This window comes from Arachis ipaensis, chromosome B8, assembly GCF_059453495.1.
Source record: "Arachis ipaensis isolate K30076 ecotype BB chromosome B8, ASM5945349v1, whole genome shotgun sequence".
In the NCBI taxonomy this organism is placed as follows: domain Eukaryota; kingdom Viridiplantae; phylum Streptophyta; class Magnoliopsida; order Fabales; family Fabaceae; genus Arachis; species Arachis ipaensis.
In genome coordinates, this window is record NC_142443.1 from 59,032,372 (window position 1) to 59,060,085 (window position 27,714).

General features: G+C 36.9%; 1 non-coding gene and 1 pseudogene across 1 annotated transcript; one reads left to right on the forward strand and one right to left on the reverse strand.

Moving 5' to 3' along the window:
- Positions 1 to 1,095: 1,095 nt before the first annotated feature.
- LOC148548249 (uncharacterized) lies at positions 1,096 to 27,230 on the forward strand (annotated as a pseudogene).
- Positions 18,501 to 18,608, reverse strand: LOC148548250 (small nucleolar RNA R71). Its single transcript, XR_015897430.1, has one exon. It is a non-coding gene; the product is annotated as a small nucleolar RNA R71 (small nucleolar RNA).
- Positions 27,231 to 27,714: the final 484 nt, after the last annotated feature.

Genomic DNA, 27,714 nt, shown 5'->3' on the forward strand with positions numbered 1-27,714 from the left:
AAAAGGCGGATCAAGCCATGCCTGCTACCAACTCAGAAAGGTTCACCAATCTATATTGTGAGCTCCGATTTCCGTACTTTGAGGGGCATAAGCTTATTCTGAAGAAAAAGCTAGTTATCCCCTCTGATCTGAGACAGTATACTGAGCACTGGATTGAGGAGAGGGGCTGGGCCTTCCTAGACAGAGAGCTAGCTAGAGTGAATGACTCTTGGGTCTGAGAGTCCTATTGCAATTTCTTCAGAGTGACCCTTAACTCAGTTCATCTCAAAGACCGCCAGATCATGGTCACAGAGGTGGATATTGAGGAGATCCTCAACTGTCAGCCTAAAATCAGTGATAAGGATGTTTTCAAAAGGGCTGAGGAGGAGATGAATAGCATGACCTTTGGTTATGATGCACTGCATAGTGTGGTTATGATTAGCATAGGAGGAGATGAATAGCATGACCTTTGGTTATGAAAAGCATGACCTTTGGTTATGATGCACTGCATAGTGTGGTTGCCCAACCGGGTGCACCTTGGGAGATGGATTCCTCTAAAGTGAATCCCAAGGGCATGCAGTTTGAATATCGGATGAAGGAGGCCAAGGTATGGAAACAGATCCTGTCCCATTATGTCATGCCTAGCACTCACTTCACCGAGATTCCAGTTGATATGCTTGTCCTGATCTGGTGCGTCCTTGAGGGGAAGGAGCTGTACCTTTCCCGACTTATCAGACGATTCATATGGCGGGCCCATATCAGGGGCAACCTTCCTTTCCCATTTTTGGTCACGCAGCACGCTCACCGGGTAGGGGTACCTTGGCTACCAGATGATGAGTCACCACCAGCAGTCCACGGCAAGGAGAAAGTTATTCCGTGGGGACTTGGGTTGGTGACCACCTAGCAGTCCAGCGTAGAGACCGAGCTGCCATAGTAGCAGCATCTGAGTCAGCTTCTTCTTCAGCAGCAGCAGGACCCTCGACAACACCATCTGCATCTACCAGGCCAGCACCACCATCGTCATCTCAGCCGACTTACTGTCTTGTGCAGCGCTTCTTTGAGCGCATGGATCAGATAGAACATCGCGACAAGTGACGTTATGAGCACTTAAAACAGATGATAGCAGCATTGGGCGTCGACATGCCCTTTGAGCCCGATACTCCTTTCGACCAGTCTGAGGTAGAGGAGGAGGAGGCTTAGGAGGAGGAGGCTCAGCAAGCAGAGTCACCTACACAGACTAAGGCTCCCACAAAGACTCAAGCTCCTTACGAGCAGTAGACTTCTATGGAGCTACAGCCACAGCCAGAGCCACAGCCTCAGCCAGCTGCAGACGTTGACCCTTTCACCCAGCATGAGTTGTAGCATCGAGGACGATGCTTTCTTCTAAGTGTGGGGAGGTCGCCGTCTTCGGCAGATTTCATTTTGGTGACTATTTCAGACATTCTTGTTTTATTTCGCTTTATTTTCAGTATTCGCACTCTATTTTACTGCACGTTCAGCATTTGTATATATTAGTTACTTTGGATACTTTCGAGTTTATCGCATTTTGCACTTTGGTTTGTATATACTCTGAATTTTTAGTTGGATTTGGATCTTTTAGTTTAGTAATATATATATCTATGGCTTAGTAGTTGTGATTTGGAAAAATGTGGATTATTGAGCTTAGTCTAGCCTTTTGCATATGAGAATTTGGTTTGGTTGAAAAAACGGAGTTAAACTAAGGAATTTTAACCTTTCTCAATCACAACATTTCATTTAGCATATATATAATAAACTTAGTCAAAATAATGAAAATTTCAAGGATTCTATCTATAGGGCACCCCAATTGATTTGAGTAAAAAAAAATTTTTTTTAGAACTTGCTTGAATTATATATATTGTGGAACATGATTTTTGAGCTAAGAACACAAGCATGTGAGATTTGAGCCTAATTGTGTGGTTACATTATATAACAACTATTTCCATTCTTGTGTGTATTATTCTCTTTCTAAGATTGCAATCTTTGATTTGTTTAATTCTTTATATCCATTATTTTGTGTATGAATGCACTTATATGATTGAGGCCATTGTTTCAATTAGCTCACTTACCCAAATAGCCTTACCTTTTATCTACCATTGTTAGCCAACTTTGAGCCTATGTTAAATCCCATTTGTTCTTAATTTTAGCACATTACTAACCTTAAAACGAAAAACAATAAATGTCCCTTGTTTGGATCTTTGATTAGCTTAGACTAGTAAGAGTGTTTATCATTTAATTGTGGAAGAGTTGGGAACAGTGGGTAGAGATAAAAGTGTATTTTTGTTGGAAATTTTGGGAATTGGGTATATACTCAGGCATTAAATATGTAAAACCATATGCATTGATGCTCTTGTGTATATTTTAGCTTGAAAATATATATATAAAAGAAAAAAAGAAGATAGAAAAAGAAAAGCAATAAGAAGGGGACAAAATGCCCCAAGGTGAAGTTCAATAATAATCAATGCATATGGGTTGTGATAAAAAAAACGAGAATGCATGAGTGTGTGAAAAAGTGAAGAATGGGTAGTTAGGTTAGCTTTGAAATTATATAGGTTATCATAGGTTAGGTGGAAAGTTTAAGTTAATCAAAGATTCAAATTCTAGTCCACTTGACCATATACAATCCTACCTTGACCCTAGCCTCATTACAACCTTGTGGAAAGACCTCATGATATTTGTATGCATGCATGAAATAATTATTGATTGTTAGATGAAAAACAAATCTTGGAAAGCATGATTAGGGGAGAATTGAGTGAATCAACCTTATACACTTGAGTGACTAGAGCGGATACACATCCGGTGAGGGTTTGATTGCTCAATTACATGTTTTCACCTATGATTACTTTCTTGAAAGTTTGTAAATTCCCTTTAATAACTCAATTCAATTGTGGGTTTGACTTGGTTGCTAATGCCTTTAGCCCTTATGTTCATATATGTATTCTTGGAAATTGATTTACTTTGACTAAGTAGATGCATTTATTTAGATAGATTGTATTTAGGTAGTTTGCATTGAATAAATGTCGATACCCTTTGTCTCTTTCTTGAGTTTAGCATGAGGGCATGCTTAGTTTAAGTGTGGGGAGGTTTGATAAAACTCAATTTTGTGCTTAATTTAGGGGATTTTATCAACTTATCTCACATTTATTCAATGAAATACCACGGTTTTGTAATTCTCCCTAAATTTGTGCATAAGTGTGAAAACATGCTTTTTAGGCCTTAAATTAGCTAATTTTAATTCACCTTAATTCCATTGGATGTCTTGATATGTTTGTTGAGTGATTTCAGTTTCATAAGGCAAGTATTGGATGGAAGAAGTGAAGAGAAAAATATGCAAAATGGAGAATTCATGGAAAATTAAGGATTTGGAATGCATACAGGAATGCGCACGCATGACAGATGTGTACGCGTGAAGAGGTGCATCGTCGAAGGCGACGCGTACGCATCATAGCAGGCACGTGACCTCATTAAAGTGAAAACGTTGGGGACAATTTCTGAGCTTTCCAGGCTCAAATCCAACTTATTTCGGAGGCTATTTCATGCAGAATTCAGGATTGGACAAAGGGGGAGCAATTAGTTAGTGTAGGAAGCATGCCTTATTTAGTTTCTAGAGAGGGAATCTCCCTCTTCTCTCTAGAATTAGGTTAGGATTAGGTTAATTTCTCTTAGATCTAGGTTAAATTATTGTTTTCATCTTTTTTTTTTTACAATTTCTTGTTCTTATAGCCTTATTCTTCTTAGTTCTCTTGTTAATTTTTCTTTTATGTCATTTTTATGTTGATGAACTCTTTGTTGGATTTGGGTTTTCTTTAATGCAATTTGATGTTTCTTTGGTTATTGTTGCTTGATTGAGTTGTTGTTATTATTTCCTTGCAATTGGGCAGTTGTATATTATTCTTGCAATTTTATGATGCTTTCCTTTTATGCCTTCCAAGTGTTTGACAAAATGCTTGGTTGGATGTTAGAGTAGATTTTTGAACATTCTTGACTTGGAAAGAGAAATTAGGCAATCTTGAGTCATTAATACCCAACTTAGGTTGGTGATCTAGAGTTGTTAGTTAATATTGTCTCCATTGACTTTAATCTCTTGCTAATTCAATTAGTAAGTTGATTAGGATATTTGGACTGAGATTAACTAGTCTTATTTGACTTTCTCTCGTGTGAAGATAACATTGTACTTTCATTCATTGTTGGAGTTGACTTAATAGGATATATTCTTGTTAATCATTGGATGATAATTAATGACTAGGATAGAAAGCCTAGATTCTGAATCCTTACCATGAATGTCTCCCTTTATTACTTGCTTTCTTTAGTTGTTGCTTTATTTTCTTTCCCTTTTATCAATCAAACCCCTCCCTCCCCCTCCGTTTTCCTTCATAGCCAATAATTGATCACTTCATTGCAATTCCTTGTGCGACGACCCGAGGTCTAAATAGTTCGGTTAATTTTCATTGGGATTTGTACTTGTGACAACCAAATTATTATAATTTGATTTGAGGATCGATTATTGGTTCGGGCTATGCTCACAACGAAATTATTTTGCTAAATTCTGAACCAGTATAAATCTTCACTATTAAAAGTCCACCAAGACCACTTCTATGAAGTAGTGGCAGAGAAGAAAGTGATCCTTGAGGTCCCTTTCATGCTCAAGAAGAATGAGTACCCAGAGATCCGAAGAGAAATCTGGAGAAGAGATTGGGAAGTCCTAACCAATCCCATTCAGGATGTTGGGATTCTAATGGTGCAAGAGTTCTATGCTAATGCATGGGTTACTAAAAACCATGACACTAGTGTGAACCTAAATCCAAGGAATTGGAGCACCATGGTCCGAGGGAGAATATTAGATTTTAGCCCGGAAAGTATGAGATTGGCGTTCAACTTGCCTCTGATGCAAGGAGATCCTCATACTTACACTAGGAGAGTTAAATTTGATCAGAGAAGGGTTGACCTAAAGCCCATAGCTAGAGGATGGTTGGAATTCATCCAACGTTTCATCATCCCCACTAGCAACTTATCAGAAGTGACTGTTGACAGAGCTATCATGATCTATTGTATCATGATTGGAAGTGAGGTGGAAGTACATGAGGTAATTCCTCAAGAATTGTACAAGATAGCTAAGAAACCTTCCACCAATGGAAGGTTGGCATTCCCACACCTCATCTGTCATCTATACAATTCAGCTGGAATTGTCATAGAAGGAGATATCTCCATTAGAGAGGACAAGCCCATCACTAAGAAGAGGATGGAGCAAACCAGAGATCATGCACAAGAGCCTGTACAACCGCCTTAGCATGAGATCCTTGAGATGCCTCAAGGGATGTATTTTCCTCCTCAAAGCTATTGGGATCAATGACAGACTTCTCTTGGAGAATTGAGCAATAATATGGAGCAATTGAGGGTGGAGCATCAAGAGCATTCTACCACCCTCAATGAAATAAGGAAAGATCAAAGAGCCATAAGGGAAGACCAAAGGACTATGAGGGAAGAACAACAAAGGCAAAGGAGTGACATAGAAGAGATCAAGTATCACATTGGATCCTCAAGGAGGAACACTAGCCGCCACCATTACAGGTGGATTCGTTCTCTTTTACTCCTTTTCCATTTATTATTTTTCTGTTTTTTGTTATGTTTTGTTTGTTCGCTTGTTCTAGTTGCATGATCATTTGCATTGATGTCTTAAAGTTGTAAAATGTTCCATATATCTCTCACCTTGCTTAAAAAAATTTTTTTTGAAAATAATTGAGAGATACATGAATTTCAAGTTTAAAATGAGAATAGTTAAATTATTTTGATGTGGGGCATTGCTTTTGTTTTCTGAATGTATGAATGAACAATGCATATTTGAAGTTGAGATTTTAGAATGTTGGCTCTTAAAAGAATAAGGAAAAAGGAAAAGTATTATTGATAATTTGAAAAATCTAAAAATTGATTCTTGAAGCAAGAAAAAGCAGCAAAAAGAAAAAGAAAAAGCTTGCATGCGAAAAAAAAAGTGGCCAAAAAAAGAGAAAAAAAAGGAGAAAAAGCAAGCAGAAAAAGCCAATAACTCTTTAAACCAAAAGGCAAGAGCAAAAAGCCAATAACCCTTTAAACGAAAAGGCAAAGGTAAAAGGATCCAAGGCTTTGAGCATTAATGGATAGGAGGGCCTAAAGGAATAAAATCCTAGCCTAAGTGGCTCAAACTAAGCTATCCCTAACCATGTGCTTGTGGCGTGAAGGTGTTAACTGAAAATCTCGAGACTGAGTGGTTAAAGTCGTGATCCAAAGTAAAAAGAGTGTTCTTAAGAACTCTGGACACCTCTATCTGGGGACTCTAGCAAAGTTGAGTCACAATCTGAAAAGGTTTACCTAGTTAAAATGTCTGTGGCATTATTGTATCCGGTGGTAATACTGAAAAACAAGGTGCTTAGGGTCATGGCCAATACTCTGAAATACCGTGTTCAAGAATAAAAAAAAAACTGAACTAGGAGATTCAATAATATCATCTGGATTCTAAGTTCCTAAAGATGCCAACCATTTTAAGTTTCAATGGATAGTGAGATGCCAAAACTATTCAGAAGCAAAAAGCTACTAAGTCCCGCTCATCTAATTGTAACTAAGCTTCATTGGAAACTTTGAAATTTATTTGTATCTTAATTTTATTTTTTATCCTACTATGTTTTTAGTTGCTTGGGGACAAGCAACAGTTTAAGTTCGGTGTTGTGATGAGCGGATATTTTATATGCTTTTTGGCATCATTTTCATATAGTTTTTAGCATGTTTTGTTTAGTTTTTTATTAATTTTTTATATGTTTTAGTGTTAAATTCACATTTTTTTATTTTGCTATGAGTTTTTGTATTTTTATGCAATTTTAGGTATTTTTTTACTGAAATTGAGGAGCTGGAGCAAAAGTCTGATTCAGAGACAGAGAAAGCACTGCAGATGCTGTCCGGATCTAACCTCTTTGCACTCGGAAGCGTTTTTCCGGAGCAAAAGAAGTCCAAATGGAGCGTTCTCAACGGCTATAGAAAGCTAACTTCTAGAGCTTTCCAGCAACATATAATAGTCCATACTTTGCTCTAGATTAGAAGGCCCAAAACCGGTGTCCAACGCCAGCTTCCTTCCCCTTTCCAGGCGTCCAGCGCCCACAGAGCAGAGTTCAGCATCCAAACACCCAGAAAGGACCCCCTAGCCAGCGTTTCATGCCCTAAAAGCCTCATAGCACGTGGATCTCATCAAAGCTCAGCCCAAACACTCACCAAGTGGGCCCCAAAAGTGAATTTTAGCACTAGAAAGACTGCTTTACACTTACTAGTCATTTGTTTAGTATTTAAGGGATTATATTTATGTTATTCACACACAACTTTTACACATCTTTACCATCTTCAGCCACTTTACACGTTTTATGTTGTATTTCCTTTCAGTATGACTTTCTAAACCTCCTAAGTTGATGGAGGAGCCTTGCTGAGTCCTATGAATTAACAAAAGTATTACTGTTTCTTCTTCGATCCGTGTTTGATCTATTTCTAAGATGTATACTCGTTCTTCAACATGGTGAATAGGATGACCAGTGACAATCAGCTCTGTTCATCATACTAAGACAAACGTGCCTGACAAACACCCGCGTCTACTGGGGTTCGTGTTAATACGTGAGTGGAAAGCACGAACCAACAGCTATGTTTATACATCTCTCAGACGGCTAATCCACGACTTCATTGGGAACTTCTCGAGACACCAGTTTAGCTGATTTTTAGGGATATTAGGGTCTCCGTGGTATAGGCTAGAATCCAAAGAAGCATCATTCTCTAATCCGGAAGATTTGACCTTGTCTGTGGCATTTTGAGTAGGATCGCCAAGAGAATGAACTACTAGAGCTTCACCCTCCATCAGATTGGATGACCACGGCCAATGGCATTTGATCTGGAGTAGAGGAGATTGAGGACCACGGCCCATGGCATTGATCACATACAGCCTGCCATAGAAGAGATCACTCACAAGCAGAGAAGACAGTAATACCAGAGTTAATTCAGAAAGACAAAGCAACTCCAATCTTTTACCTTATTCCTATTACTGATTTTAATCCTAATACAACTCCATATCCAACAACCTTCTGATTTGCCTGACTAAGACCTGCAAGATAACCATAGCTTGCTTCAAACCACAATCTTCGTGGGATTGACCCTGACTCGCTCAGGTATTACTTGGACGACCCACTGTACTTGCTGGTATAGTTGTACGAAAGTGTGAGAATTCATGCGCCACAGTACTAATGGCTACGAATTCAATCCCAGCTAGATTCTCTACAGTGATTCTTCCTCAGGGTCTGGAATTCAAGACCTTCAAAAATGTCTCTTTTCCAACTCAATGCAATGCATTGAATAAAATTTCTAATCATAATCAAACAACACCTCGTCGATCTGCCAATTTCAAACCTTTTATTTGGCATTATGATTACATCCGGTCTTTGAACAACAAATATAAGGTATCCCTTATTTAGGTGGATACTATAATAAAGACTTTATAATTGTCTTTTATGTGAAAATATTTCTTTTTGACCATTAGATGAAGGATTATATGGTTATATTTTAATATTTATAAAAGTGTTGTCTTTATTTAAAATGTGACTAAATAAATAAGTCACACGTTTAAAAAAAACATCTTTATAAAAAGATGTTTTTGCCATCTTCATTTGAGCAGTTACTTTTTTTATATATAATATTTTTGTAAAAAAAATGAAAATTGTATGGTCCGAATTATGAAATTTTGAAATGTATTTTTTTTTCTGTATAGTACTTGACAAGTTATTTTTTTTAACTTAAATATTAATTACTTGCTACTTCACTATATCTTGATTGTTTTCTATCAGCACGACAGCAACGACCAAAAAGCGAAAAATAAGGAAAAACTAAAAGAATAATTTATAGAAAGTAGGTCCAATCTATTTATATATATGTGACTTTATCCATGAAAGTGATTAGGTTGTTGCAAATTATCTCATTATAAAAAAAATTTCTCATTCAGTTATACTTAAAAAATGTAGTTAATTAAAAATTAAAAAAAAAATAATATTTTAAACAAAAATTATATTTTTTTTTGGTTTTGGAGACACTTTAGTAGGAATATTTATTTGGCCGTTGTTTATTTTCAAAGGCTACATTTTTCTGTATTAAAAGTTACGTTTTTTAGTAATGTATTTAAAGACTAAAAGCTAAGCTTTTCATCACTCATGTTTATCAGAATAAACTATACTTATCTTTCCTACTACATTACCTTTAAAATGTAACCACATTATATACTATAGCTACTCTATATAAGTAGCTTTATATCCCTTAAATTTTTTTATTATATATATATATATATATATATATATATATATATAATAAATTTTTATACAACCTAAAATTTAGTAGTATAATTACGTATATAATCCTGCATTTTTAATTAAACTTTGCATTTTTAATTAACCTTTGGGGCATTTTCGGGCACAAGCTAGAAAACACAACTATTTGATGTTTAACACAGGATAATTAGAGCATTGTAAAATTTTAATAATGCAGCAACGGACATACACAGAGCAAAGCCAAGCCCTGCGGGAAGAAGCAAGAATGATAGTCGTGAAAAATCATGTTGATCAACTTGATCTTATTGATGTGCTGCAAAGGCTTGGGGTGGCTTATCATTTCAAGAATGAAATAAGGAACTTGTTAGACAACATATATATATGATACGGTTGACTCCAAGAAGAAGGATTTACGTGCCGGCCACAGCTTTGGAGTTTAGGCTCTTAAGGCAACATGGTTATGATATATCATCAGGTTTATTTCTTTCACTACTAGCAAAACCGTTTTTTTTTTTGGCGCCAAAAATCGACGGTTATTATCGACGACTTGTTGTCGATATTGCTAAAAAAATTAATTAAAAATAAAATATTAAAATCGACAGTCAGGTCGTCGATAATTTTATGATGCATTAATCTTTATCCTATTATCATCACATTGTCGACGAATCAGGGGTTGAAAATACTTTTATTTTAAAATCGACCAACATAGCGTCTATTTTATTAATTAAAATATCGACAACAATTACCATCGATAAATTTGAACGGTCTAAATCGCTTTCTAAAATAAAATAAACGGTGTAGATTTAATGTCTAAAATAGACGCTTAGGGTGTTAATTTTTTTAAATTAAAATCAACAAATATGCCATCGATTTTTATCACTAAAAACCATACCTGTGTCCACTTCCCGCATCCAAAGTTTAGAAACACAATTCCCTCATTTTACCCCAAATTCTCCATTTCATCACCAACGCGTGTCATTCTCCGCTGCCGTCGTCGCTCCGTCACGGTTGCACCGCCATCGCTCCTCAAACACCCCTCAACACACACACACACACACTCTCCCAACACCCCCTCAAACCAAGAAAGCGGTGGCCACGAGCAAACTATAAACCTTACCCAGTGGCCAGTGCCTCTGTTACTCCCACTACTCTGATGTCTTACTTAGTAGTCTGACGTGACAGCTAATCGCACGAGCAAGGATTTTCAGCATGACAATGAACCCAAGGCGAGGAAGAACTTCAGCGAGGTTCTGTACCATTTTCATTTTTTTCTATATCAAGGTTCTCTTACTTTAATTGCTAAATTTTGAAATTCTTAGGATGAAATGAACAGTAAACAATAATTAAATAAATGTGGATGTTAGTATTGTAGATTTTTTTATATTATAGTTGAGGAATTTTAGATGTATGATACATTTGTTTTGCGACATTCTCGTTTCAAAACCCTTTTTTGTTAGACCTTAAGATTATTCTCATTTTGGCTTGTCTCTCTAGCATTCTTCTCTGCTTGTTATCTTTGTTCATTTGCTGGTGGTGTAGCTGATTGGTGCACGAAACTGGTTCCGCAGAAGTCGCATAGATAGACCAGAAAGAATACCGGGTCGTCCAAGTAATACCTGAGGTGAGTCAGGATCGATCCCACGTGGATTGTGGTTTGAGCAAGCAATGGACACCTTGCAGATCTTAGTTAGGCGAATAAAAATTATAGTTTGTCACGAAAAGCATATAAAACAGATAAATAGAACGTTACTGGATAGATACGAATTCAATGGTGATAGAATGGTTGAGACTTCGGAGATGCTTTGTTTTTCCAAATTAAATTTTCTTACTGTCTTCTTCAATTACCTTCTGATTCCCTCAATGGCAGCCGTAAGTGATTAACTCATGTCCTCTCATCAAGTTAACCTCCTCTACTACAACAATCCATCACGTTGAGATGACTCATGTCCTCTAATCAAGCTAACTCTAGGTTTCTCACTATAGCAGAAGATGAAACTCTAAGCAGTCCACTCCCTTTCACAATCCTACTCAAGGTGCCACAGACAAGGTAGATCTTCCAGATCAAAAAATGCCACTTCTCTAACTCTAGTCTTAATGTCACAGAAACTCCACGCACCCATAGTCAATAGGATTATATGTCACATATCCAAAGTTGCTCAGATGCTCTATAGGAATCCGCAATGCAATCTCTAGCTGTAGTTTAACGCTATATATCTGTGTCAGAAATCACATGGAACCTATGTAGAACAAGGGTGATTGTAACGGGTCACCCTCAATTCATAAGATGAAGAACGAGGTTGCATAAGAGAATAGAATCTGACATATTGAATGAAACAGTAATATTATTGATCCATGAAACTCAGCAGAGCTCCTAACCTTAACATTAGGAGGTTAGTGACTCATGCTGACTGAAAAATACAATGAAAGGTTTGAATGGGCAAGAGTCCCGGAAAGATCCTAAACATAGTTGATCTTCTCCTATATATACTAATTTAATGACTAATGATTACAGAAATAAGGTAAACTAAGTTGATAGTGCAAAAATCTACTTCTGGAGCCCACTTGGTGAGTGTTTGGACTGAGCTTGAGTATCTCCCACATGCTATTGTCCTTTAGGGGCGTTGAACGCTGGCTAGGGACCCCCTTTTGGGCATTGAACTCCAGTTGCTCCCCTTTGGGCACTGGACACCAGGAATGGGGCTGGTGGCTGGCGTTGAATGCCAGTTTTGGGCCTTTATTTCCGAAACAAAGTAGTATAAACTATTATATATTTCTGAAAATCCCTGGAAGTTAGCTTTCCATAGCCGTTGAGAGCATGCGATTTGGATCTTGATAGCTTCATAAAAGCTCCTTCGAGTGAATGGAGGTCAGATCCTGACAACATCTGCAATCCTTTCTCTGTCTCTGAATTAGACTTCTGCTAAAACTCTACAATTTCATCCAGAAAATACCTGAAATTACCATAAAACACACAAACTCAAAGTAGAATCCAAAAATATGAATTTTGCACTAAAACCTATGAAAACTTAATAAAACTTAAATAAAACATAATGAAAACTATATGAAAATGATGCCAAAAAGCGTATAAAATATCCGCTCATCACTAATGCAATTTAAAAAATCATGGATAATTTAATTGTATTTTGTTCTGGGTGGAGGTCCTAATGAGCCAATAGATTAGTTGGATGACTGCCACAGTTAAATGAGGCATACACTTGAAAATGTCTTGATAAACTTTGTTTTAGCCAGTTATGATATGTAATGTATGGTCAACTATTGTATTCTTGTTATTATTAATTCGTTTGACATACTTACAGTCCTTAATCATTCTTGAGGTGTTGAGTTATAAATATTATTCCAAATTATCTTGCCTTGTTTTCCCTTATGCTAATAATTCTCTTGATCATGTGACTTGTAGGTATATGAACGATTTCATGTAGACTCAATAGTAGATGCTGATGATGCTCGCTTTGATTATTTTGTTAAGAAGGTATATGTTTAAGATATGCGGTTTCAAAAATTTACATGTTGAGTTGAACTATTTTTGAAGAACTAATTATCCAAATATTTTTCTGTGTGACTTGGCTGAAGTCATATGCAAATAAACATCATTTTTATTCTGTTAGCAGCAAATAAACTAATTATCCAAATATTTAATTGTATGAATGGATCACTTTTTCTCTTTAATTTGTTATGCGTAGTGAGAGGCAGCTTACGAATTAGGTAGCATGGTCCACTTTCTCCTCCCAATGAATGCCAGGTTTTCCTACTTCATTTTCTTTATACACAAATAAAGCATGTCACAAACATATATATTCTTATTTATGTATCATTATCATACATCAAGATACTTATGCAACCGAAAGCGCGACTTTGCTACTTCAATTCATGTTACCAAAACCAAATTCTATCTTAGAACATATCCTTGAACATAAACTTACCTTTAAGCCTCATAGCATATAGGTCCATTAACCTTCCCTTACCAAAACCCACCACTAGTCATATTTATTTAACCAGTTAATTTAAGGATGTCAAAATTAAACGTGATCAATGCTTTCTTGAGTCATTGCGGTTGGAACTCAATTCTAGAGAGTGTTGTCCATGGTGTTCCCATGTTTGCATGACCATTGTTTGCTGAACAGAGAATGAATGCAGTGTTGCTGAAAGATGTGCTTAAAGTGGCAGTGAAACCAGAGAAGATTGATAATAATGAAGATGGGATAGTGAAAAGAGAGGAAATTGCAAGAGTTATAAAGAGAATGATGGAAGAGAATGAAGAAAGTTTGTAAATGAGAAAGAGAATCAGACAATTGAATGACGTTGCTGCTGCTGCACTCACTCAAATTGGTTCATCTACTGAAGCATTCTCTACTCTTACACAGAAATGGAAAATTGTTTAGTGGCATTTTATGTAGTTTATTATTATTCTATAAATGAATAATGCATGTAACTTGTCAAAACAACCCAAGTTTGTGATCTTTATTTTTTTATATCAATACCATGCTTCAAAGCTTTTGAATGTTAATACAGTTGCTTATTCTAATTTGAGGTTACTTAATGACTAATATTCTTTGGTTTATTTTCAGGGTACAACATCTATGGTATTAGTAGGATTGCTTGCTTCCTTAAAATTAGTTAGGGGAACCTTAGCTGACCATACCTTCTTATTTTTGGGTGCTGGAGAGTTTAGTATCTTGGGAGAATTTGTTTCACTATTTCTATCTTTCACAAAGTCATGTTACTATTTCAGAAGGGAAAAAAAAGGATTTAGTATGTATTATTATCAGTGTAAAAGCTTTTTATACCTTCCCTTCAGGCTCTATTCGTTTTACCTTAAAATAATGAACTAATAATGAATTTTCACAGGACATGATTATAATAATATGCTTAACCCTTGTTATTGAAGGTAATTTTCACAGAACTAATAATCTGCTTAGTTTGATATCTATCATTATTTGAGATTTTTCCTTCATTCAAATACGATGCATAATAATTTAATTAGAACTATTAATAATCAATAAAGATAAGGATAAATTTAATAATTAGGATCGATGATGAGCGGATAATTTATATGCTTTTTGGCATTGTTTTTAGTATGTTTTTAGTAGAATCTAGTTACTTTTAGGGATGTTTTCATTAGTTTTCATGTTAAATTCACATTTCTGGACTTTACTATGAGATTGTGTGTTTTTCTGTGATTTCAGGTATTTTCTGACTGAAATTGAGGGACTTGAGCAGAAATCAGATTCAGAGGTTGAAGAAGGACTGCTGATGCTGTTGGATTCTGACCTCCCTGCACTCAAAGTGGATTTTCTGGAGCTACAGAACTCGAAATGGCGCGCTTCTAATTGCGTTGGAAAGTAGACATCTAGGGCTTTCCAGCAATATATAATAGTCCATACTTTGCTCAAGTTTAGACGACGCAAACTGGCGTTCAACGCCAGCTCTCTGCCCAATTCTAGAGTTCAGCGCCAAAAATGGATCAAAAACCAGAGTTGAATGCCAGAAATGGATCAAAACCTGGCGTTCAACTCCACAAATGGCCTCTGCACGTGGAAAGTTAAAGCTCAGCCCAAGCACACACCAAGTGGGCCCCGGAAGTGGATTTATGCATCAATTACTTACTTATGTAAACCCTAGTGACTAGTTTATTATAAATAGGACCTTTTATTATTGTATTAGACATCTTTGGACGCCTGGTTCTTAGATCAGAGGGGATGGCCATTTGGCCATGCCTGGACTTTCACTTATGTAATTTTAACGGTAGAGTTTCTACACTCCATAGATTAAGGTGTGGAGCTCTGCTGTTCCTCAAAGTACTACTGTTTTCTATTCAATCCATCTTATTTCGCTTCTAAGATATTCATTCGCACTTCAACCTGAATGTGATGAACGTGACAATCATCATCATTCCCTATGAACGCGTGCCTGACAACCACTTCCGTTCTACATTAGAACTGAATGAGTATCTCTTAGATCTCTTAATCAGAATCTTCGTGGCGTAAGCTAGAATGATGGCGGCATTCAAGAGAATCCGGAAGGTCTAAACCTTATTTGTGGTATTCCGAGTAGGATTCAATGAATGAATGACTGTGATGAGCTCCAAACTCGCGATTGCGGGGCGTTAGTGACAGACGCAAAAGGATAGTAAATCCTATTCCAGCATGATCGAGAACCGACAGATGAATAGCCGTGCCGTGACAGGGTGCGTTGATCATTTTCACTGAGAGGATAAGATGAAGCCATTGACAAGGGTGATGCCTCCAGACGATTAGCCGTGCCGTGACAGGGCATTGGATCATTTTCCCGAGAGATGACCGAAAGTAGCCATTGACAGTGGTGATGTATCACATAAAGCCAGCCATGGAAAGGAGTAAGACTGATTGGATGAAGATAGCAGGAAAGCAGAGGTTCAGAGGAACGAAAGCATCTCCATTCGCTTATCTGAAACTCTCACCAATGATTTACATAAGTATTTCTATCCCTATTCTATTAATTATTATTTTCGAAAACTCCATTACTATTTTAATATCCGCCTGACTGAGATTTACAAGGTGACCATAGCTTGCTTCATACCAACAATCTCCGTGGGATTCGACCCTTACTCATGTAAGGTATTACTTGGACGACCCAATGCACTTGCTGGTTAGTTACACGGAGTTGTGAACCATGGTCTTGGCATCATGTTTTTGGCGCCATTTCCAGGGAAAGAAAGAGCAATGAATTTTACATAATTAAAGTGTAATCACGATTCCACGTACCAAGTTTTTGGCGCCGTTGCCGGGGATTGTTCGAGTTTGGACAACTGACGGTTCATCTTGTTGCTCAGATTAGGTAATTTTCTTTTTGTTTTATTTTCAAAAATTTTTCAAAAATCTTTCAAAATTTTCTCCTTTGTTTTCGAAAAAAAAAATTTTTTTATAAAAATGTTTTCAAAAATAAATTATTCTATGGCTTCAAAACTTTTAAGAATAAATTCTACAGTTTTATGGTAACATGTTGAATCCTATCTGGCTGTAAAGCCATACCCAAACTGCTTTGGGATTGGCCTTCAACTAATCACCTCAGTGGAGTCATGCCCAATCCTTCTGGATAGGGTATGTCAGGCGTGTCATGTCTGAGTTACATGCTAAAGCTTGGCTGGCTATTAAACTATGCCTGACCCTTTGATTGGAGCTTTAGAGCATAAGATTCCTAGAATTCATATTAAAAATTTTGGAATCCTTATTTTTATTTTTCACAATAATTTTCGAAAAAAAAAATTAAAAGAAAATACAAAAAAATCATAAAATCATAAAAATCAAAAATATTTTGTGTTTCTTGGTTGAGTCTTGAGTCATGTTATAAGTTTGGTGTCAATTGCGTGCATCTTGCATTTTTTCGAAAATTCATGCATTCATAGTGTTCTTCATGATCTTCAAGTTGTTCTTGGTAAGTCTTCTTGTTTGATCTTTGCATTTGCATGTTTTGTGTCTTTTCTTGTTTTTCATATGCATTCTTGAATTCTTAGTGTTTAAGCATTAAAGAATTCTAAGTTTGGTGTCTTGCATGTTTTCTTTGCATAAAAAATTTTTTTTTTCAAAAATATGTTCTTAATGTTCATCATGATATTCACGGTGTTCTTGGTGTTCATCTTGACATTCATATCATTCATGCATGCATTCATTGTTTTGATTCAAAATTTTCATGCATTGAGTCTTTTTGTTGTTTTTCTCTCTCATCATAAAAATTCAAAAATCAAAAAAATATCTTTCCCTTTTTCTCTCTTAAAATTTCGAAAATTAGATTTGACTTTTTCAAAAATTTTTAAAATCTAGTTGTTCTTATGAGTCAAATCAAATTTTCAATTTAAAAATCTTATCTTTTTCAAAAATCTTTTTCAAAAATCAAATCTTTTTCATTTTTCTTAGTTATTTTCGAAAATTTAAAAAAAATATTTTTCAAAAATCTTTTTCTTATTTTTTATATCAAATTTTCGAAAATAACAATAACAATTAATGTTTTGATTCAAAAATTTCAAGTTTGTTACTTGCTTATTAAGAAAGATTCAAACTTTGAGTTCTAGAATCATATCTTGTGATTTCTTGTGAATCAAGTCATTAATTTAGATTTTTAAAATCAAATCTTTTTCAAAACTAATTTCTAAAATATCTTCTTATCTTACCTTTTTCAAAAAGTTGGTTTCAAAATATCTTTTCTAACCTCCTAACTTCTTATCTTTTCAAAATTTGTTTCAACTAACTAACTAACTTTTTGTTTGTTTCTTAACTTTTTCAAAACTACCTAACTAACTCTCTCTCTCTAATTTTTGAAAATATCTTCCCTCTTTTTCAAAATTTCTTTTTAATTAACTAATTATTTTTATTTTTGATTTCAAAATTTTTTGAAAATTACTAACCTTTTTCAAAAACTATTTTCGAAAATCACTAACCCTTTTTCAAAAATTATTTTCGAAAATTCTCCCTCTCCCATCTTACTCTATTTATTTATTTATTCATCTCTTCCTCACCCACCAAAAATCCGAACTCCCTCTCTCTCTCTCTCTGAGTTCAGATTTTCTTCTTCTTTTCTTCTACTAACACAAGGACCTCTATACTGTGGTATAAAGGATCCATATTATTATTATTATTTTTTCTGTGCCCTCTTCTTTGTCATATGAGCAGGAGCAAGGACAAGAATATTCTTGTTGAAGCAGATCCAGAACCTGAAAGGACTCTGAAGAGAAAATTAAGAGAAGCTAAAATACAACAATCCAGAGATAACCTTTCAGAAATTTTCGAACAGGAAGAGGAGATGGCAGCCAAAAATAATAATAATGCAAGGAGGATGCTTGGTGACTTTACTGCACCTAATTCCAATTTACATGGAAGAAGCATCTCCATTCCTGCCATTGGAGCAAGCAACTTTGAGCTGAAACCTCAATTAGTTTCTCTAATGCAGCAGAACTGCAAGTTTCATGGACTTCCATCTGAAGATCCTTTTCAGTTCTTAACTGAATTCTTGCAGATATGTGATACTGTTAAGACTAATGGAGTAGATCCTGAAGTCTACAGGCTCATGCTTTTCCCTTTTGCTGTAAGAGACAGAGCTAGATTATGGTTGGATTCTCAACCCAAAGACAGCCTGAACTCTTGGGATAAGCTGGTCACGACTTTCTTAGCCAAGTACTTTCCTCCTCAAAAGCTAAGCAAGCTTAGAGCTGATGTTCAAACCTTCAGACAGAAAGAAGGTGAATCCCTCTATGAAGCTTGGGAAAGATACAAACAGTTGACCAAAAAGTGTCCTTCTGACATGCTTTCAGAATGGACCATCCTGGATATATTCTATGATGGTTTATCTGAGCTATCAAAAATGTCACTGGACACTTCTGCAGGTGGATCCATTCACCTAAAGAAAATGCCTGCAGAAGCTCAAGAACTCATTGACATGGTTGCTAATAACCAGTTCATGTACACTTCTGAAAGGAATCCTGTGAGTAATGGGACGCCTATGAAGAAGGGAGTTCTTGAGATTGATACTCTGAATGCCATATTGGCTCAGAATAAAATATTGACTCAGCAAGTCAATATGATTTCTTAGAGTCTGAATGGAATGCAAGCTGCATCCAACAGTACTCAAGAGGCTTCTTATGCAGAAGAAGCTTATGATCCTGAGAACCCTGCAATAGCAGAGGTAAATTATTTAGGTGAACCTTATGGAAACACCTATAAATCATCATGGAGAAATCATCCAAATTTCTCATGGAAGGATCAAAAGCCTCAACAAGGCTTTAATAATGGTGGAAAAAACAGGTTTAGCAATAGCAAGCCTTTTCCATCATCCACTCAGCAACAGACAGAGAACTCTGAACAAAATACTTCTAATTTAGCAAACTTAGTCTCTGATCTATCTAAGGCCACTGTAAGTTTCATGAATGAAACAAGATCTTCCATTAGAAATTTGGAAGCACAAGTGGGCCAGCTGAGTAAGAGGATCACTGAAATCCCTCCTAGTACTCTCCCAAGCAATACAGAAGAGAACCCAAAAGGAGAGTGCAAGGCCATTGACATAAGCACCATGGCCGAACCCAAAGAAGGAGAGGAGGACGTGAATCCCAAAGAGGAAGACCTCCTGGGACGTCCAGTGATCAATAAGGAGCTTCCCTCTGAGGAACCAAAGGACTCTGAGGCTCATCTAGAGACCATAGAGATTCCATTGAACCTCCTTATGCTCTTCATGAGCTCTGATGAGTATTCCTCTTCTGAAGAGAATGAGGATGTTACTAAAGAGCAAACTGCCAAGTTTCTTGGTGCAATCATGAAGCTGAATGCCAAATTATTTGGCATTGATACTTGGGAAGTTGAACCTCCCTTGTTCATCAATGAACTAAGTGATCTGGATCAACTGACATTGCCTCAGAAGAGACAGGATCCTGGAAAGTTCATAATGCCCTGTACCATAGGCACCATGATCTTTAAGGCTCTGTGTGACCTTGGTTCAGGAATAAACCTCATGCCCCTCTCTGTAATAGAGAAACTGGGAATCTATGGGGTGCAAGCTGCTAAAATCTCATTAGAGATGGCAGATAACTCAAGAAAATAGGCTTATGGACAAGTAGAGGACGTGTTAGTAAAGGTCGAAGGCCTTTACATCCCTGCTGATTTCATAGTCCTGGATACTGGAAAGGAAGAGGATGAATCCATTATCCTAGGAAGACCTTTCCTGGCCACAGCAAGAGCTGTGATTGATATTGACAGAGGAGAATTAGTCTTCCAAATGAATGAGGACTCCCTTGTGTTTAAAACTCAAGGATCTCTCTCTGCAACCATGGAGAGGAAGCATGAAAAGCTTCTCTCAAAACAGAGTCAACCCAAGCCCCCATAGTCAAACTCTAAGTTTGGTGTTGGGAGGCCACAACCAAACTCTAAGTTTGGTGTTGAACTTCCATATCCAAACTCTAAGTTTGGTGTTGGAGAGTTTCAACAATGCTCTGAACATCTGTGAGGCTCCATGAGAGCCCACTGTCAAGCTATTGACATTAAAGAAGCGCTTGTTGGGAGGCAACCCAATGTTTATTTATCTAACTCTATTATTCTTGTTTTTCATGTTTTCATAGGTTCATGATCATGTGGAGTCACAAAACAAACAAAAAAAAATCAAAAACGGAATCAAAAGCAGCAGAAGAAAAATCACACCCTAGAGGAGCATCTGTCTGGCGTTCAAACGCCAGAACACAGCATGGTTCTGGCGCTAAACGCCCAGAATGGGCAGCATCCTGGCGCTGAACGCCCAGAACAAGCATGGTTCTGGCGTTCAACGCTAGAAATGGCAGCAAATGGGCGTTGAACGCCCAAAATGGGCACCAACCTGGCGTTGAACGCCTAGAGTTGTGTGCAAGGGCATTTTACATGCCTAAATTGGTGCAGGGATGTAAATGCCTTGACACCTCAGGATCTGTGGACCCCACAGGATCATCTCAGGATCTGTGGATCCCACAGGACCCCCACCTACCTCATCATCTCTCTTTCCATTCATGATTATCCCTTCTGTTTTCCATCTACCACTCACATCCATACACCCACTACCTTCAAAATTCAACATCTCTCTCCCACCCAATCCCACCCATATGGCCGAATACACACATCCCTCCATCTCCTCCATATCTTCTTCTTCTTCTTCTATTCTTTCTTCTTTTGTTCGAGGGTGAGCAACATTCTAAGTTTGGTGTGGTAAAAGCATAGCTTTTTTGTTTTTTTTTTCATAACCATTGATGGCACCTAAGGCCAGAGAAACCTCTAGAAAGAGGAAAGGGAAGACAAAAGCTTCCATCAAGGGTCTATAGCTCAGTGGTAGAACATTTGACTGCAAATCAAGAGATCCCTGAGATACCTCAGGGGATACATTTTCTTCCACACAATTATTGGAAGCAACTAAGGGTGGAACATCAAGAGCACTCCATCATCCTTCATGAAATTAGAGAAGATCAAAAAGCAATGAGGGAGGAGCAACAAAGACAAGGAAGAGACATAGAAGAGCTCAAGGACATCATTGGTTCCTCAAGGAGGAAACGCCACCATCACTAAGGTGGATTCATTCATTGTTCTTATTTCTTCTGTTTTTCGTTTTCTATGTTATGTGCCTATCTATGTTTGTGTCTTCATTACATGATCATTAGTAGTTAGTAACTATGTCTTAAAGTTATGAATGTCCTATGAATCCATCACCTCTCTTAAATGAAAAAAATGTTTTAATTCAAAAGAACAAGAAGTACATGAGTTTCGAATTTATCCTTGAACTTAGTTTAATTATATTGATGTGGTGACAATGCTTCTTGTTTTTTGAATGAATGCTTGAACAGTGCATATGTCTTTTGAAGTTGTTGTTTAAGAATGTTAAATATGTTGGCTCTTGAAAGAATGATGACTAGGAGACATGTTATTTGATAATCTGAAAAATCATAAAAATGATTCTTGAAGCAAGAAAAAGCAGGAAAGAACAAAGCTTGCAGAAAAAAAAAATAGGCGAAAAAAAAATTATAGAAAGAAAAGCAAGCAGAAAAAGCCAAAAGCTCTTAAAACCAAGAGGCAAGAGCAAAAAGCCAATAACCCTTAAAACCAAAAGGCAAGGACAATAAAAAGGATCCCAAGGCTTTGAGCATCAGTGGATAGGAGGGCCTAAAGGAATAAAATCCTGGTCTAAGCGGCTAAACCAAGCTGTCCCTAACCATGTGCTTGTGGCGTGTAGGTGTCAAGTGAAAACTTGAGACTAAGCGGTTAAAGTCAAGGTCCAAAGCAAAAAAAAGAGTGTGCTTAAGAACCCTGGACACCTCTAATTGGGGACTTTAGCAAAGCTGAGTCACAATCTGAAAAGGTTCACCCAATTATATGTCTGTAGCATTTATGTATCCGGTGGTAATACTGGAAAACAAAGTACTTAGGGCCACGGCCAAGACTCATAAAATAGCTGTGTTCAAGAATCATCATACTGAACTAGGAGAATCAATAACACTATCTGAACTCTAAGTTCCTATAGAAGCCAATCATTCTGAACCTCAATGGATAGAGTGAGATGCCAAAACTAATCAAGAGACAAAAAGCTATAAGTCCCGCTCATATGATTGAAGCTATGTTTCATTGATAGTTTAGAATTTATAGTATATTCTCTTCTTTTTATCCTATTTGATTTTCAGTTTCTTGGGGACAAGCAACAATTTAAGTTTGGTGTTGTGATGAGCGGATAATTTATACGCTTTTTGGCATTGTTTTTAGTATGTTTTTAGTAGAATCTAGTTACTTTTAGGGATGTTTTCATTAGTTTTCATGTTAAATTCACATTTCTGGACTTTACTATGAGATTGTGTGTTTTTCTGTGATTTCAGGTATTTTCTGACTGAAATTGAGGGACTTGAGCAGAAATCAGATTCAGAGGTTGAAGAAGGACTGCTGATGCTGTTGGATTCTGACCTCTCTGCACTCAAAGTGGATTTTCTGGAGCTACAGAACTTGAAATGGCGCGCTTCCAATTGCGTTGGAAAGTAGACATCCAGGGCTTTCCAGCTATATATATAATAGTCCATACTTTGCTCAAGTTTAGATGACTCAAACTGGCGTTCAACGCCAGCTCTCTGCCCAATTATGGAGTTCAACGCCAGAAATGGATCAAAAACCAGAGTTGAACGCCAGAAATGGATCAAAACCTGGCGTTCAACTTCACAAATGGCCTCTGCATGTGGAAAGTTAAAGCCCAGCCCAAGCACACACCAAGTGGGCCCCGGAAGTGGATTTATGCATCAATTACTTACTTTTGTAAACCCTAGTGACTAGTTTATTATAAATAGGACCTTTTATTATTGTATTAGACATCTTTGGACGCCTGGTTCTTAGATCAGAGGGGCTGGCCATTCGGCCATGCCTGGACTTTCACTTATGTAATTTTAACGGTAGAGTTTCTACACTCCATAGATTAAGGTGTGGAGCTCTGCTGTTCCTCAAAGATTAATGCAAAGTACTACTGTTTTCTATTCAATCCATCTTATTTCGCTTCTAAGATATTCATTCGCACTTCAACCTGAATGTGATGAACGTGACAATCATCATCATTCCCTATGAACGCGTGCCTGACAACCACTTCCGTTCTACATTAGAACTGAATGAGTATCTCTTAGATCTCTTAATTAGAATCTTCGTGGCGTAAGCTAGAATGATGGCGGCATTCAAGAGAATCCGGAAGGTCTAAACCTTGTCTGTGGTATTCCGAGTAGGATTCAATGAATGAATGACTGTGACGAGCTCCAAACTTGCGATTGCGGGGCGTTAGTGACAGACGCAAAAGGATAGTAAATCCTATTCCAGCATGATCGAGAACCGACAGATGAATAGCCGTGCCGTGACAGGGTGCGTTGATCATTTTCACTGAGAGGATAAGATGAAGCCATTGACAAGGGTGATGCCTCCAGACGATTAGCCGTGCCGTGACAGGGCATTGGATCATTTTCCCGAGAGATGACCGAAAGCAGCCATTGACAGTGGTGATGTATCACATAAAGCCAGCCATGGAAAGGAGTAAGACTGATTGGATGAAGATAGCAGGAAAGCAGAGGTTCAGAGGAACGAAAGCATCTCCATTCGCTTATCTGAAACTCTCACCAATGATTTACATAAGTATTTCTATCCCTATTCTATTAATTATTATTTTCAAAAACTCCATTACTATTTTAATATCCGCCTGATTGAGATTTACAAGGTGACCATAGCTTGCTTCATACCAACAATCTCCGTGGGATTCGACCCTTACTCATGTAAGGTATTACTTGGACGACCCAGTGCACTTGCTGGTTAGTTACACGGAGTTGTGAACCATGGTCTTGGCATCATGTTTTTGGCGCCATTTCCAGGGAAAGAAAGAGCAATGAATTTTACATAATTAAAGTGTAATCACGATTCCGCGTACCAGTCGATAAATATGGCATATGGCACAACATGGGAAGGATACTTTGTAGGAAGAGATGGCGGGGTCAATTAGTGAGTACTGAGTACCATTATAGTAGTATTGTTATTCCTGCAATGTTTGTTTGCTATTATAATTCAACTATTAAACAATTTAGTTTAATGAATACTGCTTGATGAATCGTTATAGGGTCTAGAGTTAGTTTATTTCACTGATCAGAAGCACGTGTTATGGGTTCATTATTCCATTGGGACACTTGCTGGAGGCCAGTATCCTTTTCTGTTGCAACCAATTCCTCTTCTGCAGTTTCCTCAAGAACAAGGCCATGGCCAAAATTTCTGAGTTTCTTAAACTGTTTTGGTTTCAAACAATCATGCACCAACTTGTTCTTAATTCACAATTTCTTGTTCCAGATTGGATCAATAAAGATCAGGGGCAAGAACGTATCTAATGAAATATAGTATCATATTCATATAGCATATCTATCTTGTGCTTTTTTTTTCGGCTGCTTTAATGTTCTTTTTTGCCGTTTTTTCTGGTACGTGCATGAATATGTTGTTTTTAGTGTTTGGGCTACTCACTTCTTAATCGGATTATTCTATTGGTTTTTGACTACATGGTTTTGCCACATCACTTACTTTTTAGTATACTTTTTCTCTCTTTTATTTATTTTTAATTTGCGGTTATTAATATGCAAACTAAAAGGTTTACATGATAAGATTTTTATGTATTATTTTTAGTATTAATGTGCCTATATATATTTTTTGGTAGGGTTGACATAGTCACAAGTATTATCAAAGTTGCAGTGGCATCCATTTACACCATTTCAAGTATTGGTAGAGTTGAAGACTCCTAGAGAAGCCATTCAAGGTTTAACCTTCTACTTTTTATTTATTTATTATCTCTATTAAACCATTGAGTTTTAATTTATCTTTGTCTTTATTATCTCTATTAAATTATTATGCATGCTTATCTATACTTACTTATCTATGCTTGTTTGGATAAACCATTCATGGTGAAAGTATAAATTATATTCATGATAAGACTTTTATTTGTTGTGGTTTCTCGTTGAACATAAAAAATTTTAAAAGTGAATATTATCCCTTTCATATGTAGGAAATTAAAATCATTAATAATGAAAACCAGAACCGAAGTTGGATGTATGATAGAAAGTATGACCAGAGGCGAGGTCTTAAGCCCAATTTTATTAAAGGGGTAGATGAATTTGTGGATGTGTGTACTAGAACTCATGAATTTCTCAGAGGGGGATTTAGTTAGGTGTCCATGTGCCAGATGTCAATGTAGGAGGTTTAAACACTTGATCGACATTAAGATTGATCTATATACTCATGGGTTTAAACGTAATTATTGGGTTTGGACAGAGCATAGAGAGGAGAAACCCACAGAGAATTAGATTAGGATAGACGAAGATAATGAAAGTAGGTTTGCATTAGGTGGTGTTACATGGAAAGAAAACTTTTATCGTTATCAGAGATGGTTGTTGATGCTCTGCAACCTGAGTTTCACATATACATGCAACCAACAGTTGAGGAACCAAATCAAGATGCTAAGAGATTTTATGACCTCTTAGATTTAGTTAGTAAACCCTTGTGGGAAAATTTCATCCATTCACGATTGTCACTTGCTAGTAGGATGTTGAGTATAAAATCAGAGGGAAACCAATCCTAGGGATCTTTTGACCAGTAGGCAACTTATTTTAGAGAAATACAAACAACTCGAAATGAAATTCCTGCTAATTAATATGAAGATAAGAAAATTGTTTCCAGCTTGGGTTTAAGGAGGTTAAGATAGATTGTTGTATCAATGGTTGTATGATATATTACACAAAGGACAAAGATTTTAGACAATGTGAATTTCATGGAGAGCAGAGATTTAAGCCTAAGAAGGGTAAAAATAAAGAGGTGCCATATAAAAAAATACATTATTTGCCATTGATTTCAAGGCTACAAAGGTTGTATGCATCAATGAGTACTGTACCTCACATATTATGGCATCACCAAAATCGCAGAAATGACGACGTGATGACACATCCTTCCAATGGTGAAGCATGGAAACATTTTGATACCAAGCATCCTCATTTTGCAAGTGAACCGCATAATGTTAGACTTGGACTTTGTTCTGATGGATTTTTTCCTAATGTTCATTTTAGCACACCGTACTCTTGCTGGCCTGTTATAGTCACCCCTTATAACCTTCCACATCATATGTGTATGAAAGATCCTTTTTTGTTCCTAACGTGCATCATACCCAGAAAAGAAAATTCCAAATAAAAAATTGATGTTTATCTTCAACCATTGATAGATGAACTTAAAGAGTTATGGGATGAAGGCATTCTAACATACGACATTCATAGCAAGAGGAATTTTTAGTTAAAGGCTGCATTAATGTGGACAATTAACAATTTTCTTGCTTATGGAATGTTGTCTGGTTAGAGCACAGGGGGAAGATTAGCGTGTCCAATATGCATGGAGGATACCACGGCCTTTTGATTAGATTATGGCAGAAAGAATTCGTGATTTTACTGTCATTGGAGATATTTACCTGAAGGTTATCCTTATAGGCGTACTAAAGTTAGTTTTAAGAAGAATGTTGAGGAGGATAAAGAACCTCCTATTAGGCTTAGCGGCAAACAGGTTTAGAAAAGAGTTAGACAATATCCCAAAATAGTTGACACAGGAGAACAAGTGAGATTGAGCGGATATGGGGTGGAACACAATTGGACCAAAGGAGTATATTTGGGATCTCCCATATTGGAACGGTCATTTGGTTCGTCCTTGTTTGAATCTAATGCACATTGAGAAGAATATTTTTGATAACATAATGAATACTGTTATGGATACTAAAAGAACAAAAGACAATGAAAAGGCAAGGTTAGACATGCCTGTGCTTTGTAGGCAACTAGATTTGAATTTGGTGCAGGTATGTGAACATCATTGGGTAAAGCCTAAGGGCAACTATGTATTGACACTCTAACAACCAAAAAATGTTTGTAAATGGGTACAAGAGTTGAAAATGCCAGGTGGATATGTTTCAAATTTACAAAGGTGTATTTGGGATGAAAACTCATGGTTGTCATATATTTATGGAGTGTTTGCTTCTGTTAGCCTTCAAAGAGTTGTCAGACCACGTGTGGAAACTGTTGACCGAAATAAGTCAATATTTCAGGGACCTTTGTTCATCTACTCTTATGCGTGAGGAGCGATGCGTACGCGTGATTTGGAGATTTGCTCAGTGACGCGTACGCGTGAATGACGCGTACGCGTGACACGCGAAGAAGACTATCGACGCATACGCGTGACTGACGCGTACGCATGACATGCACCACGTGCAAAAAACGCAGAAAAAAACGCTGGGGGCGATTTTTGGGCTCTTTTGACCCAGTTTCCAGCCCAGAAAACACAAATTAGAAGCTGCAGAATGTACAAAATAAGTGGTCCCCACCCATCAGCTGAAGACT